At 44.6% G+C, this 13,774-nt stretch overlaps 1 protein-coding gene and 1 pseudogene across 2 annotated transcripts in view; one reads left to right on the top strand and one right to left on the bottom strand.

The window, feature by feature from the left end:
* Positions 1-13,774, top strand: part of DPYSL2 (dihydropyrimidinase like 2) — a 116,405-nt gene that overhangs the window by 58,770 nt on the left and 43,861 nt on the right. The gene's annotated exons all lie outside the window — the stretch shown is intronic.
* On the bottom strand, positions 630-748 carry LOC138081588 (5S ribosomal RNA; annotated as a pseudogene).

Consider the following 13,774-nt stretch of genomic DNA (forward strand, 5'->3'; position numbering starts at 1 on the left):
CTGTGAAGGGGGGTGGACTTTGTATTTTGGAGACAGTGTAATTTTTGCTTCAGAGTTAAATATAAGCCCTACAGAGTATCCCAACAACAGGCTCAGAATTGGTGGTGTGTTTTAGCATCTTTTAACATAATTAGATGGGGGCTTCAGCCCTGTGTATAGAACGGACATTTAAGTTATTGTCCAAATTGGATGCGCATTTGAGAGTGAAAAGGCTGCTACTAATTGTTATGCCTGGTGAGCTACAGTCCATGAGGTCACAAAGAGTCGGACATGACTGAGGACATGACTGAGTGACAGAACAGCAACAATTGTTATGCCAGGACAACAGCGTAAAGCAGACTGCCCAGGTACACCCATACCCCAATATGCGCCACTCTTCCTCCAAGGGGCTTGCATGGAGCTCTCATGTCCTCTGAATGCCTCTGAAGGGGAATGACCCACTGGCTGCTCTCTGGATCCAGGCACCAACCTGCAAGGAGGTTGCAGGGAGCTATATGGTTCCATCCTTAGCACAAGATACAGTAGAAGGTGAGATGATTTGGAAGGAACAGAAAAGGGATACTGTTTATTGGAGTCTGTGCCCCAGTGCGAACCCTGTACATAGCATTTCTTTTCTTTTTTTTTCATTAAGCCTACAGCACCTGGTATTCCTAGGTGGTCTCCCATCCAAGTCCTAACCAAGCCCAACCCTGCCTAGCTTCCAAGATCAGACGAGATCAGGCGCGTTCAGGGTGGTATGGCCGAAGCATTTCTAATCCTTACGTCGACTCTGAAAATAGCTGGGTTTGTCTTCATGCTGTGAGGCTTCCCAGCGGGCTCAGTGGTAAGGATTTCAAATGCCAGTGCAGGACATGCAGGAGACGCAGGTTCGATCCCTGGGTTGGGAAGATCCTCTGGAAGATTTCCTGCCTGGGAAATCCCATGGACAAAGGAGCCTGGTGGGCTACAGCCCATGGGGTCACAAAGAGTCGGACGCAAGTGAGCATGCACATATACATCCTCATGCTGTAAATGAAGAATGGGAAGTCCAGAGAAGCCAGGTGACTTGCCTAAAGCCACGGAGCTTGCACGTGTTAGGGCTGGGCTCTTGGCACTCTTGGGCCACAGAATAAAGAGCATTGCTTGCTTTTGAACAGTCAAAGAGCGTGCTCACGGGGATTCTCTGGAGGTCCAGTGGTTAGTGCATGTCACTTCAGTTGTGTCTGACTCTTTTTTGACCCCATGCACTGTAGCCTGCCAATTAGGCTCCTCTGTCCACGGGATTCTCAAGGCAAGAATACTGGAGTGGGTTGCCATACCCTCCTCCAGGGGATCTTCCCAACCCAGGGATTGAACCTGCATCTGTTACGTCTCCTGCATCGGCAGGTGGGTTCTTTACCACTAGCGGCACCTGGGAAGCTCCCAGTGGTTAGTACTCTGCGCTTTCATTGTGGAGGGTGTGGATTCAGTCCCTAGTCAGTAAACTAAGATCCTGCAAGCTACACTGCATGGCTAAACCAACAAATGAAAACAAACCAAAAATCTCGCCCCTCCCCCAAACAAAGAGTGTGCTCATCAATGCTGCTCTGTGCCCAGGATGCTGCACAAACATCCTGGATGCAGTGCCCACCTGCAGCTTGTGATGGGGCCTTGGGCTGCCTGGTCCCCAAGAAACAGAAAGATCCTTTGACCCAGCTTTTATGTAGAAGTCATTTTTCTGTGATATGAGGGGGAACTAGTGATCAGCTAATGACCGTCTGTCACTGAGCAGAAGGCTGTGTCCAGCAGGGAAAGATGCTTACTGAGATGGTGGTGTGCTGAGCATCTCTGGTCTCCCAACAGAAGCACAGGATGGATGCCTTAGATGTCCCCCTGTGTCCCAGGAGGGATTTGGAGAGCAACCAGGAGGAGTGACTCATGCTGTGTATTCATCAACTGAACTTAATCCCTCTTCTGGAGCCCAGGAACCCTTCTCTGTGCACAGCCAGATGGCGGCACGCAAGCCGCTTCAAAGGTCTCCTCGCCCTTGCCTGGGCCCCATCTCTCCCCATTTCTCCGAATCACTTTGGCTCGGCCCCCACTTGCAAGGGTCATAAGGCTCAGCTCTTCACAAGTTTGGCTGGGGAACACCTCGGGCACATGGCATTTTTTGAGGAGGAGCAGAAACAGGGAAGATCAAACAGTTTCTCAGACTTGGGGTTGCTGCTCTCTGCATTATTTTTCCCTTATGGAGATCCTCTAAAGAGAAGCATGAGGTCTAATGGAAAGAATTTGAGGCCTCAACTTCTTGATGACACGTCTTCACAGAGCCAGGAATCAAGAGACCTTAATTCGGGTCTTGACCCTCTGCTTATTAGCTCAGGCAAGTTGCCCCACGTTTCTGTCTTGGTTTTGTCAGTTGTCAAAAGGGCCGGGATCAGCCTGTCTTGCCTAATAGGGTTGCTGTAAGGATTTTGTGAGATGGCGGGTGTGACACGGCTTGGGTAGGTCCTATAGGAAGGAAGTAGGCCCTGCAGTCCAGTTTTTAAAATTTAATTTTATTTTGGCTATGCCGGATCTTACTTGCTGCATGTGGGATCTTTAATTGCAGTGTGCGTGATCTCGTTTCCTGACCAGGGATCGAACCCGTGCCGTGCCCTCTGCTTTGAGAACTCAGAGTCTTAACCATTGGACCACCAAGGAAGTCCCTGCAGCCCAGTTTTGCTTCTGAGAGTCAAAACTTTTTTTATTTTAAGAACATTTATGTGGCTGCACTGGGTCTTTGCTGTAACATGCAGGATCTTTGTTGATGCATGTAAGATCTAGTATCCTGACCAGGGATTGAACCTAGGCCCCCTGTAATGGAAGCCCAGAGTCTTAGTCACTGGGCCACCAGGAAAGTCCAGTCAAAACCCTTTGTCATGACACCTGGATCCTGAGATGTTTGAAGGGCTAAATTTGCTTCCTGGTAGCAATTGGCTTTAGCAGTCATTTCTCATTTCATTATACACCTCTCCTCTTACTCTTCTTTCACTGAGACTCGATTAAAATGGACAGTGTAACTCTGACATGTCATATCCTTGGGTATTACAGAGGTACCTCTTCACCATCACCCAAATTTCTTTCCTTCCTGAAAGCATTCAGTTCTGTTTATTGGCGAGTTCTGCCACCCCCTGCCATCCACGTCAGGAGATGGAAGGCTCTCTCTCATCTGTATTTTCTGGGTCCTTCGGCTTGTGCGGACGGGCTTTTGTTCTGATAGAGTCAGGGGATCCAGAAGTCGCATGCTATGAGACATTTCTGCCTTTCTGACATAAATCCTCTCTTTCCGCTGTCTCCTTGCCAATTGAAGATGTCCTCTAGCAACTGATAGCTTTTCCATCCCTGATTCTGCCAAAAAATGTTATTTTCCTGATTACCTTCCCTTCTCGTGGATTGGCTTGGCCCTGTCTTTTCTTCATTCTCTTTGTCTTTAAGGCAGTTTGCAAAAAGGCAGTCTATTCTTCTTGTTTTCTCTTAGGAATTGCATCAAGAGGAGATGTTCAGTAACTGAAGTCTCATCAGTTTAGGCTTCATTCACTTATTCTGTCCTTATTTATGTATGAATAAATATATTGGCTTACACACACTATATTGGCTCTTTAAAAATTAAAAATATATAAAATTTATTTACCATAAAATTCACTCTTTTAAAGTGTACAATTTTTTTTTTTAGGGTATTTACAGAATTGTGCAAACTTCACTCCTATCTAATTTCAAAACATTCTTTATTGTCGTTCTTTAGTTGCTCAGTCATGTCTGACTCTTTGTGACCCCATAGACTATAACCCACCAGGCTCCTCTGTCAATGGGATTTCCCAGGCAAGAATACTGGAGTGGGTTGCTATTTCCTTCTCCAGAGGATCTCCCTGACCCAGGGATTGGACCTGAGTCTCCTGTGTCGCAAGCAGATTCTTTACTACTGAGCCACCAGGGAACCCCTTAGAACATTTTTACTATTCCCCAAAGAAGCTCTATATAAATTAGCAGTTACTTGTAATTTCCCAGACCATGGCAAAAACTAAAACAGAAAGTTCTCTGCTGATTTGCCTACTCTGGACATTTCATAGAAATGGAATCACACAATGTGTGGTCTTTTGCGTCTGGCTTCTTTCCCTTAGCGTGATGTCTTCAAGACTGATGCATGTTGTCGAATGTATTAGTACCTTATTCCTTCTTATGGACAAATAATATGTCATAGAATATACTACGTTTTGCTTATCCATTGATTAGTTGGATTTAAGGCTGTTTCCACTTTTTGGCTTTTCTGAATGAATACTATCGCTTGCAAGCAAGTTTTTATGTGGACATACATTTTCCTTTCCCTTGGGTTTATATTCAGGAGCAGAATTGCTGGGTCACATGGTAATTCTGTCTTTAACTTTTTGAGAAACTGTCAAACTGTTTTCCCAAAGTGACATTTTGCATTTTGACCAACAGCATTCAAGGACCCCAATTTCTCCATATCTTCACCAAAACCTGTTGCTTTCTTTTTAGGATTACAGCCATCTCAAGGGGTGTGAGGTGATATTTCATTGTGGTTTTGACTCTAGGCTTTATTATAAAGCCAGTCCACTTGTTCATGAGCCTTTAGTCACACTTTCCTTGACCCACGATGTGAGAACTTGGTTTTGAGTATGTTTTCCTAACTCTGCATGGGGACATCAGATGTGAAAAGTATGAGGATGTTCCTAGAGATAAGAAAGAATAATTGAAATTAGGGATGTCTCAGATAAACAGGCTTCCCTGATGGCTCAGCAGGAGACGTGGATTGGATACCTGGGTCGGGAAGATCTCCTGGAGGAGCCCATGGCAACCCACTCCAGTATTCTTGCCTGGAGAATCTCATGTACTGAAGAGCCTGGTGGGCTGCACTTCATGAGGTCGCAAAGAGTCGAACATGACTGAGCAACTAAGCAAACATGCATGCAGAAAAACAGGGCTCTCTGTCCTCACCCCGACAGTCCCAGAAATCCTCACTCTGGGGCTCACTGTCCCTGGCTGGCTGGAATGGCCACTTTCTTTCCTTTCAGACCCCTGTCTGCCCCTCCAGATGCACTGCTGTGTCCCATGGGTCCCAGAGTGGGTCCTGTTTTGCTGTCTTTTATGAGTACCCTTTATTCTGCTTGGACTTCCTGGTGGCTCAGTCAGTGAAGAATCTCACTGCAGTACAGGAGACCCAGGTTCGATCCCTGGGTCGGGAAGATCCCCTGGAGAAGGAAATGGCAAACCACTCCAGTAACCTTGCCTGGAAAATCCCTTGGACAGAGGATCCTGGTGGGCTGCAGTCCCTGGCTTGCAAAGAGTCCAACACGACTGAATGATTTCACAGTGTTTATTCTGCTTTATGGTGGGGTGGGCAGGTAAGAGGTCTTGTGCCAAGGAGGTAACTTGGCTGAGGCCTTGTGGCCTATTTGCTCCAGTGTCTTTCTCTCTAACACCTTCTGTAGACTGCCAGGCCAGGGCAGAGATCTCCCAGGCTAGTCTGTGCCTGCCTCAGATGGACATCTCCCCTTTCCATAGGCCAGCATAATAAAACTAATCACATCCTGTATCTGTTGCTCACAGTCTTTACTCAGGGTTGCTTTCTACCTCTGTAAGATCAATTGTTGCTGTTCAGTCACTAATTCATGCCTGACTCTTTGCAACCCCACGGGCTGCAGCATGCCAGACTTCCCTGTCCTTCACTATCTCCTGGAGTTTGCTCAAACTTACGTCCATTGAGTCGATGATGACATCCAACTATCTTATCCTCTGTTGTCCCCTTCTGCCTTCTATCTTTCCCAGCATCAAGATCTTTTCTAATGAGTCAGCTCTTCACATCAGGTGGCCAAATTATTGGAGCTTCAGCTTCAGCATCAGTCCTTCCAATGAATATTCGAGACTGATTTCCTTTAGGATTGACTGGTTTGATCAAGAGGGTGGGAAGTGACCCCCACTTCTGAGGAAATTGCAGAATAGAGAGGTTAAGTGACTTGCCCAAATCCACCCAACTAATATGAGGCTGAATGACAACTCAGACCCTGGTCCTCTGGATCCCTGGCCAGCTCCTGTCCTGCTTGGCTTGTTGCTGTGGTAATCAGGTGCGAGGCATGGTTTCAGTGCATGTGCTGGATCTCAGATGACTCCATCATCACTTTCTGGATGCTTCTGATGTCATAGTGATAAACACCTCATAAACCTGTGAACTGAGAATGGTGCTGGGTGGCTGGGGCTGCATTGATGTGGGTGGAGGGAGAGATAGCCCGGAAGGATGTGGTCCTTCCCAGTGCCATTTCAGTATTACTCTGTATAACCTCTGTGGTTTCCTCCACTATGAAACCCTGTTCATTCATCCATCAAGTCATTCACACATTCATGGTCTTTATTAGGCTACTTGGTAGGTCCTGGTCTATCCATTAGGACTGCAGATATGGGCTCTATTCTGTTCTATTGCTGCTTACTGGGGAGACCCACAAAGAAAGGATTACAATAAAGTGTGATCATTTTAATTTTAAAAATAAAAAAAAAATTTTTTTGGCTGTACTGCATGGCTTATGGGATCTTAACTCTCTAACCAGGGATCGAAACTGTGACCTCAGCAATGAAAGTGTGGAGTCTTAACCACTGGACTTCTGGGGAATTCCCAAAATGTGATTATTTTTAGACTAAGGTTCAGGGGCAACAGAGAAGAAGAAATCTTTAAAATGGTCCAGAGATGGTTATGGAAAGGCTTTCCCAGATGGGTCCAAGACTTGGATGAAGGCTCTGAAGGCTGGCCAGGATTCTGTCCTGGAGTCTGATTGTGGGGTGGGCATGAGGAAGAGGTGTCCAATTAGAAGAGAGACATGGGTCAGTGGATTGAGGCATGTGGCATTTGGTGAATAATAGTGTGGAATGCTTTAGAATTTACAAGTATATCAGTTTTGCTGGGTATATATATATTACCCTGATGAGTAAGGGGCCAGAATGCCACTATTTATCACTGTTCTTTAACATTGTCCTGGAAGTCTTAGTCAATGTAATGTGACAGGAAAAATAAGAAGTAACACTGTTGGAAAGCAAAAACCAAATGATTGATATTTGTTAGGTGGTTTACCTTAAATACTCAAAGGAATTAACTGAAGAAGATAATTGGTTCTAAGAAAAAGGTTTATTAATAAATGACTGAGTATAGAAATATATTATTAAAAATGAATAGCTTTGCCATATGCCAGAAAGAACCAATTGGAAAATATAATTTAAAAATCCCATTCACAATAGCAACACAAAATATAAAGTAACCAAGAATTATGAGAATACATTTGTATGTTTTGGACCCAAGAAAAGACTTTAATCAATTTAAAATGTGCTATGTTAATGAATGGAAAGACCTAATACTCTGAAAAAGCAGATTATTTAGAGATTAATTATAAATTCAATGTGATTCCAACCAAAACTTTAAAAAGTGTTGTTTCTTTTTCTTTTTTTGGACACCTGACAGACTCTGAAGTTCTGGCGGAAGAATCAATAGATAATAAGAACTAAGAGAAATTTGTAAAAAGCTTAATGATGAAAAGGATGAGACCACTAGATATTTAGGTGGCGTGGTACTAGCTCCAGAAGAGGCACATACATCAATAGGAAAAAATAGAAAATCTGTAAGTGCCAACTGTATTCAAGTATTTGATGTATGAAAAAAATAACACTTCTAACTCATAGTGAAATCATAACATAGTTACAGTATTATGCTGAGATAGTCAACTATTTGAAAAACAAAGAAAAGTAAATTCCTTACCTCAAATCATATGCCAAAATATCTTCCAAATGAGTTAAAGTTAAATTTCAACAACAAAGTCAAAAGAGAACCAGAAAAAAAAATATAATCAAAGGGTCGTAGAAGGTGTTTCATCAAAGGTAGAAATCAGAAAAGATGGTGACACTGGAGTACCGTCACAGTAAAATGATTAAAAGAAAAACAAGAAGTAGGAAATTTTATTTGCAATATATGACATAGAGTTGATAATATTTAAAATATGAAATCATAACACTGTAATGAAAGATGCTTTAATAGTGAAGGTAAAGGGTATGAACAAGGTATTCACAAAAGGAAAATAAGTCTACTATTAAACTTAAGCAGAAATATTCATCTGGATGAGTAATGAAAGAAATACAGGTTAACTTAGCAATGAGCTAAGTTTTTGTCTACTAAATTTTCAGATGTTTCCCCCAGTGTTTCTGTGAAATGGGCCTCATAGACTGCTGATAGGTGTTTACATTGGGATGACCTTTGTGGGGGGCAGTAAGACACTAGTTAACAGGAACTTTGAAATTGTAGTAGCATCGACACATATACACTACCATGCATAAAGTAAATAGCTAATGAGAAGCTGCTGTATAGCACAGGGAACTCAGCTTGGTGATCTGTGATGACCTAGATGGGAGGGGTGGGTGGGTGGAAAAGAGGCTCAAGAGGGAGGGAATATTTGTATGTATATAGCTGATTCACATTGTTATAAAACAATTATCTCAATTAAAAAATAAATTTAAAAAAGAAAAAGTTCATGAAGAAAAAATATTCATACCCCTTGATCCAGGATAATCTGCAAACATTTAATCGTAAGGATGTTCACTGCAATTGTGAGAAAAAGTTAGAAACGACCTAAGTGGCCAAAATAAGTGATTGACTAAGTAAATTATGACTACTTCTAGAACAAAATGTTATGGAGTCATAAAAAACATTATAGAAAATATTTATTAATATGAATATGTTCACAGTGTATTGATGGAAGAAAGCAGGGCTTGATCACGTGTCCAATTTGATTTTACCTTTTTTTAGAGAAAAGCTTTATTGAAGTGTAATTTAAACCATAAAATTATACTATTTTCATAAAGAATATATATGTATGTATAGTGGGTAGGAAAAAAGATTCCATAGGCATACATCAGTATATTAATAATGATTTTCTTTGAATGATGGAATAATAAAATTTTTCCTTCAATTTTTTGGCATGTAAGTGCTTTCACACTTAAAGGAATTTTATAAGAAGCAAATTCCCTTGAAGTTATCATTTTCATCTGAGTTGCTGTCTCTTAACCCTTGTCATTCCTGGGAAGGAAGAAAACAGAATGTGAGGAAATGCTTAAATTTATGTATAGTCACGCAGGGGTGTTTGTGTAGTGCCTAAACTCTCCACCATCCACACAGTTATATAAATGTCATGGAAGCTCCCTGAACAGCTGGGTCCCTTATCCAGCTTAGATCTTGTTGTCCAGATACACTGGCTGCTAGTCAGAGTCTTCTTAATCAACAAGAAGAAAAAAGACCCATTGAACTGCCAGCCCTCAGCCCGAGATGGGCAGCACATCATGGTACAAGGGCCGTGGTTCCGGCTGCAGAGATGTTATGCTATGTTTTTGAATCCAGTCCAGATTCCTAGGAGGAAAACACCCGTCAATTATGCTGGCTCTAGATAGATCCCAGTCAACACATGACATCACCAACTCTTCCTTCCCTGGCCGCCTTTATTTGGAGGGGATGCAAAGAGAATTGTGCAACGTTGGAATAAACAGAATAGAGCACGGATCCCCCGTGCTTTTGTTTCTGGGTTGAACTCCAGCCTGGTTGCCACTGTTTTCTTTATTATACACAGCGAGTCTGTCACAGCAGCTTTGTACGAGTGTGTTAGTCACTCAGTCGTGTCTGACCCGCTGCGACCCCATGGACTGTAGCTCACTAGGCTCCTCTGTCCATGGGATTCTCCGGGCAAGAATACTGGAGTGGGTTGCCATGCCCTTCTTTGTACGAGCTTTGAACAAGGGAGGAATTGTTCGGTTGCTAATTACAGCCCTGTGTTTACAACAGTTCTTGTTTGAACTAGGTGCTCTCGTCCTTATGTTATTTGGTGGGTATCCACATGTGACGTCCTGAATTACAGTAGGTGTGACCCTCACTCTACTGTGGCCTGTATTTTCAGAGAAAGATGACTGTCATTAGATCCGAGGGTGTGTTTGATTATCTCCTTTGATAGGAGTGTAAATGTGACCCTGTTTGATGAAGGGGCTTGCTATCCTTTCCTGTTATTGACAGTGACCTTGGGCCGGAGCGTTTCGATACAGCTCTTCACATTACGTCTGTTGGTCTGTGTGTTTCATTAGGAAGCTGTAAATCCTTGAGTTTCTGGTCAGGTTCCCTTCCCCACAAGGATCCAGCAGGAAGGAAAACAGACAGATGCAGTCTTTGCACGTGAAAGCCTTGTGGTGTGACTTTTATTTTTTCGTGATGTTCCGCACAGCCCTGTAATCTCTTATTTTTGGCAGGCCCGTCCCGAATCTGTGGTCGCGTAGTCCCAGGCAACCAAAGGCTGAGACAAACAGAGGAAGTGTCATTACTCACATGTTTCCCCCGCCACCTCATCTTGGCCCAACACAGCCAGTGGCTACCCCCTCTTTGAGGTGGAGCTCCTGAGAGCTGAGTCTGACCCACCCCCACACGGGGTCCCTTTTAGTTGTCTCCCCCTCAGCCCCTAGGGTCCCCGTCCCTCATTAGTTTCCTGCATGCTTTTCATCATTTGTTTGTAGTCTGGAATTTATTTATGGCAGACTTTGTGGTGAAAACTGGGAAGTCTCTTTGCAGGGCAAGACTAGAGAACGCAGATGTAGAGAACAGACTTTTGGACACAGCAGAGGATGGAGAGGGTGGGATGAATTGAGAGAGAAGCACTGAAATATATACACTGCTCTATGTAAAATAGCTAGCTAGTGGGAAGCTGCTGTGTAACACAGGGAACTCAACCCCATGCTCTGTGATGACCTAGAGGGGTGGGGGATGGTAGTGGGAGGTAGGTTCAAGAGGAAGTGGACATACGTATACTTAATGGCTGATTCACTTTGATGTATGGCAGAAACCAACACAACATTGTAAAGCAATTATCCTCCAATTAAAAGTGAAAAAAAAACAACAACTGGGAAGTCTCTTCCATTTTCTTAAAGCAGCCTGGAGGCTACAGGAAGTAGAGTAGGGAGCTCGCCTCCTACCCTTCTGCCTCCATCACAGGCCTGTAGGCACACACACATATGTGCACACACACATAGAGAAGCAGGCACACATGCATAGGTGCACACACACACATACACAAGCAGGCATACACACGTGTGTGCACACATGCACATGCATATGCGAATATACACACACTCATGCACACACTTACCTTTTGGTCATCATCTTGGTAGCTGGGGCCTTGTGTCTGGTAAAGGGTGCTGATGGAAGGGGAGGATCTGCTCAGGAAATCTGCAGATCCTGGGGCTGCCAGTGCTTCCAGCATTTAGGAAACTCACCTCCTTCTCCTCCCTGCCTGGAGAGGGAAAGGGGAAAACCAGGTCATCCATCCCAGCCTGGAGTTACCGTATCCCTGGGGGGTGCGGGGGAGGTTTGAAAATATAAACAGTCTCAATATTCTGAAGGCCTGCCGGAGATTCGCACTGCAGTGATGTTTCCAGGGTAAGATCAGGTTTCTTTGCTTGTGATTGGAATTACGTGGACTTTCTTCATGATGATTAGTTTGTGTTCTCTGCTCTGCTTGGCCAATTCTTCACAATCCAAATAGATGCATTTCTTCCGGCTTAAGACTTTCCAGTGGACAGGAAGATTGTTTCCATCATGGTGTCCTGGGGTCAGAAAGAGGGTGGGGAGGGTGGTTCCCTGGTCGGGGGGTGGGGTGGTGAAAAGTCTATATTTATGCCTGTTGACAGAGGGTCTCTATGAGCCTTCCTGCTTTAGCATTCACTATCTTTTATTTTATGACCCGTGCCTACTTGCTGTGTAAACAGGACAGATTTGTTTTGCTTGTTTTTGTCTTACTCAGTTTTATGCTGGAGACTGTTTGGCTGGATGAATACCTCAAAGTCCTAGGCCTCTCTCCTGGCACTGGGAGCCTCTGGCCTTCTCTCAATAATGTCTTTATTTGCTCCCTTCCTACATTGTTACCCCTCATGGGTCCTCCACCTGAGCCTGTAACCACCCCCCGCACCCCTGCCCTGAGCCCTGTCCCTGCCACCCAGCCCACAGCAGCGCTGGAGGGTTCTGTGCCCCCACAGTGCCCAAGCCCCGACCCCTTCACATTCTATGTCAAAGCCCAATTGAGCGCGTGGAGAAGACTGACTTCATGCCAGGAATTAGGTCAAGCAGTCTTATAGGCTCAAGACATTCCTATTTTACTTTCAATTTATTTTCCAAATGGTTGTGTAAGACCTACTCTGCCAGACACTGGGATAAGCCCTTTATAAACACCAGTTCCTAACAACCCTGCAAGGGGATGCTGTTACCCCCATTTAACAGATAGGAAAACTGAGGCCTAGAGAAGGTGAAGGATTCAGAGTTGTACAGCTAGTGGATGGCAGAGCTGGGTGCCAGCTCAGGCTGCCAACTGGTACTCTAACTTTTTTAGATTAATTTTTAATCTAAAATTAATTTTTGGCTGTAAAATTAATTTTTGTTGGAATTTCTCTAGTTGCAGTGCGTGGGCTTCTCATAATGTGGCTTTTTTTGTTGCGGAGCATGGGCTGTAGAGCACAGGCTCAGTAGTTGTGATGTGGGATCTTCCCGAACCAGGGATCGAACTCATGTCCCCTGCACTGACAGGCAGACTCCCAACCACTGGAGTACCGGCAAGTCCCTACTCTAACGTTCACAAACATGAGCATATTTGATGGGTGGAGTTGAAGCCCCGTTGTCTGATCAGGGCATTTGAGAGTCAGCCAGCTCGCAGGCCTGTGCAGTCCCTGTACGTGAGGATCCTCAGGACTTCAGATGGCTTAGAGGAATTCCAGGATCCAAACATGAGCCTGAGGCACACTCTGTGTTTCTCCCACCACTGATGCATGGATGTGAGGGGCCGTAAAGTTGGCTTTTCTCCAGATGGAGACTCAGCGTGCCTGTCTAATTACAGGAAACAGGGCCCTCTCCACAGTTAGTCAATGATTTCAACATCTCTTGGAGAAATTCTGCATGGACCTGGAGTTGGAGGCTTTGTTTCTGAGTCTGGCTGGAATGCTCACCTCTGGCTTCCCTTGCCTGCTCCCCCCGGGCCGTGGTTTCATCATGCGGCTTTGCAGCGGGCACTTCCTATTCAGTGCCTTATCTGTCTGTAAGCGTTCATGGAGCTGAGAGAAAGCACAGCTGTGCTCTGTGCACTTGGGGCCCAGGTGCCTGGGCTGCTGCCTTGGCTTGTTGGCCTCACAAGGCGGCCTTGAGGGGATCAGTTTATGACTCAGATGGACAAAGCTAAGAGAAGGTATGAGGGGACTGGAGAGCTAAGATGGCGGCTGTCACCATTTCATCATATTCCGGTTAAATTGTCAGTAACCTCTTTGTCCAGCTGGTTGATCTGCTCGCTTATGTATTGCTTCGTCCCCTACTTGGGTCTTGGAAGATGGCCATTGATCTAAAACAGAGACGGCTTAGAATAGTGAAAAGAGCTTTGTTTTTATTCCCTTAAATAGCAGGCAAATAAAGTGAAAATAGCGGCGCTGGCTGGGGTGACATCCTGATGCGTGGCTAGAGGCAGTATGAAGTGATGATGCTCTGGAATGCAATGTGTTCATATGTATTAAGAACTGTAACCCACCCAGTAAGCTCACTCAATGCTAGAACCCTCTCCAGAGAAAACCATTTAAAGTAAGGGGAAAATGGGAATTCCCTGGCTGTCCAGTGGTTGAACTTAGGGCTTTTACTGCTGGTATCTGAGTTCTATTCCTTGGAGGGGAACCGAGATCCCACAAGCTATGCAGAGTGGCTGAAAAAAAAAAGGAAGGGGGAGTT

The sequence above is a fragment of the Capricornis sumatraensis genome, chromosome 6 (assembly GCF_032405125.1).
Source record: "Capricornis sumatraensis isolate serow.1 chromosome 6, serow.2, whole genome shotgun sequence".
Taxonomy (NCBI): domain Eukaryota; kingdom Metazoa; phylum Chordata; class Mammalia; order Artiodactyla; family Bovidae; genus Capricornis; species Capricornis sumatraensis.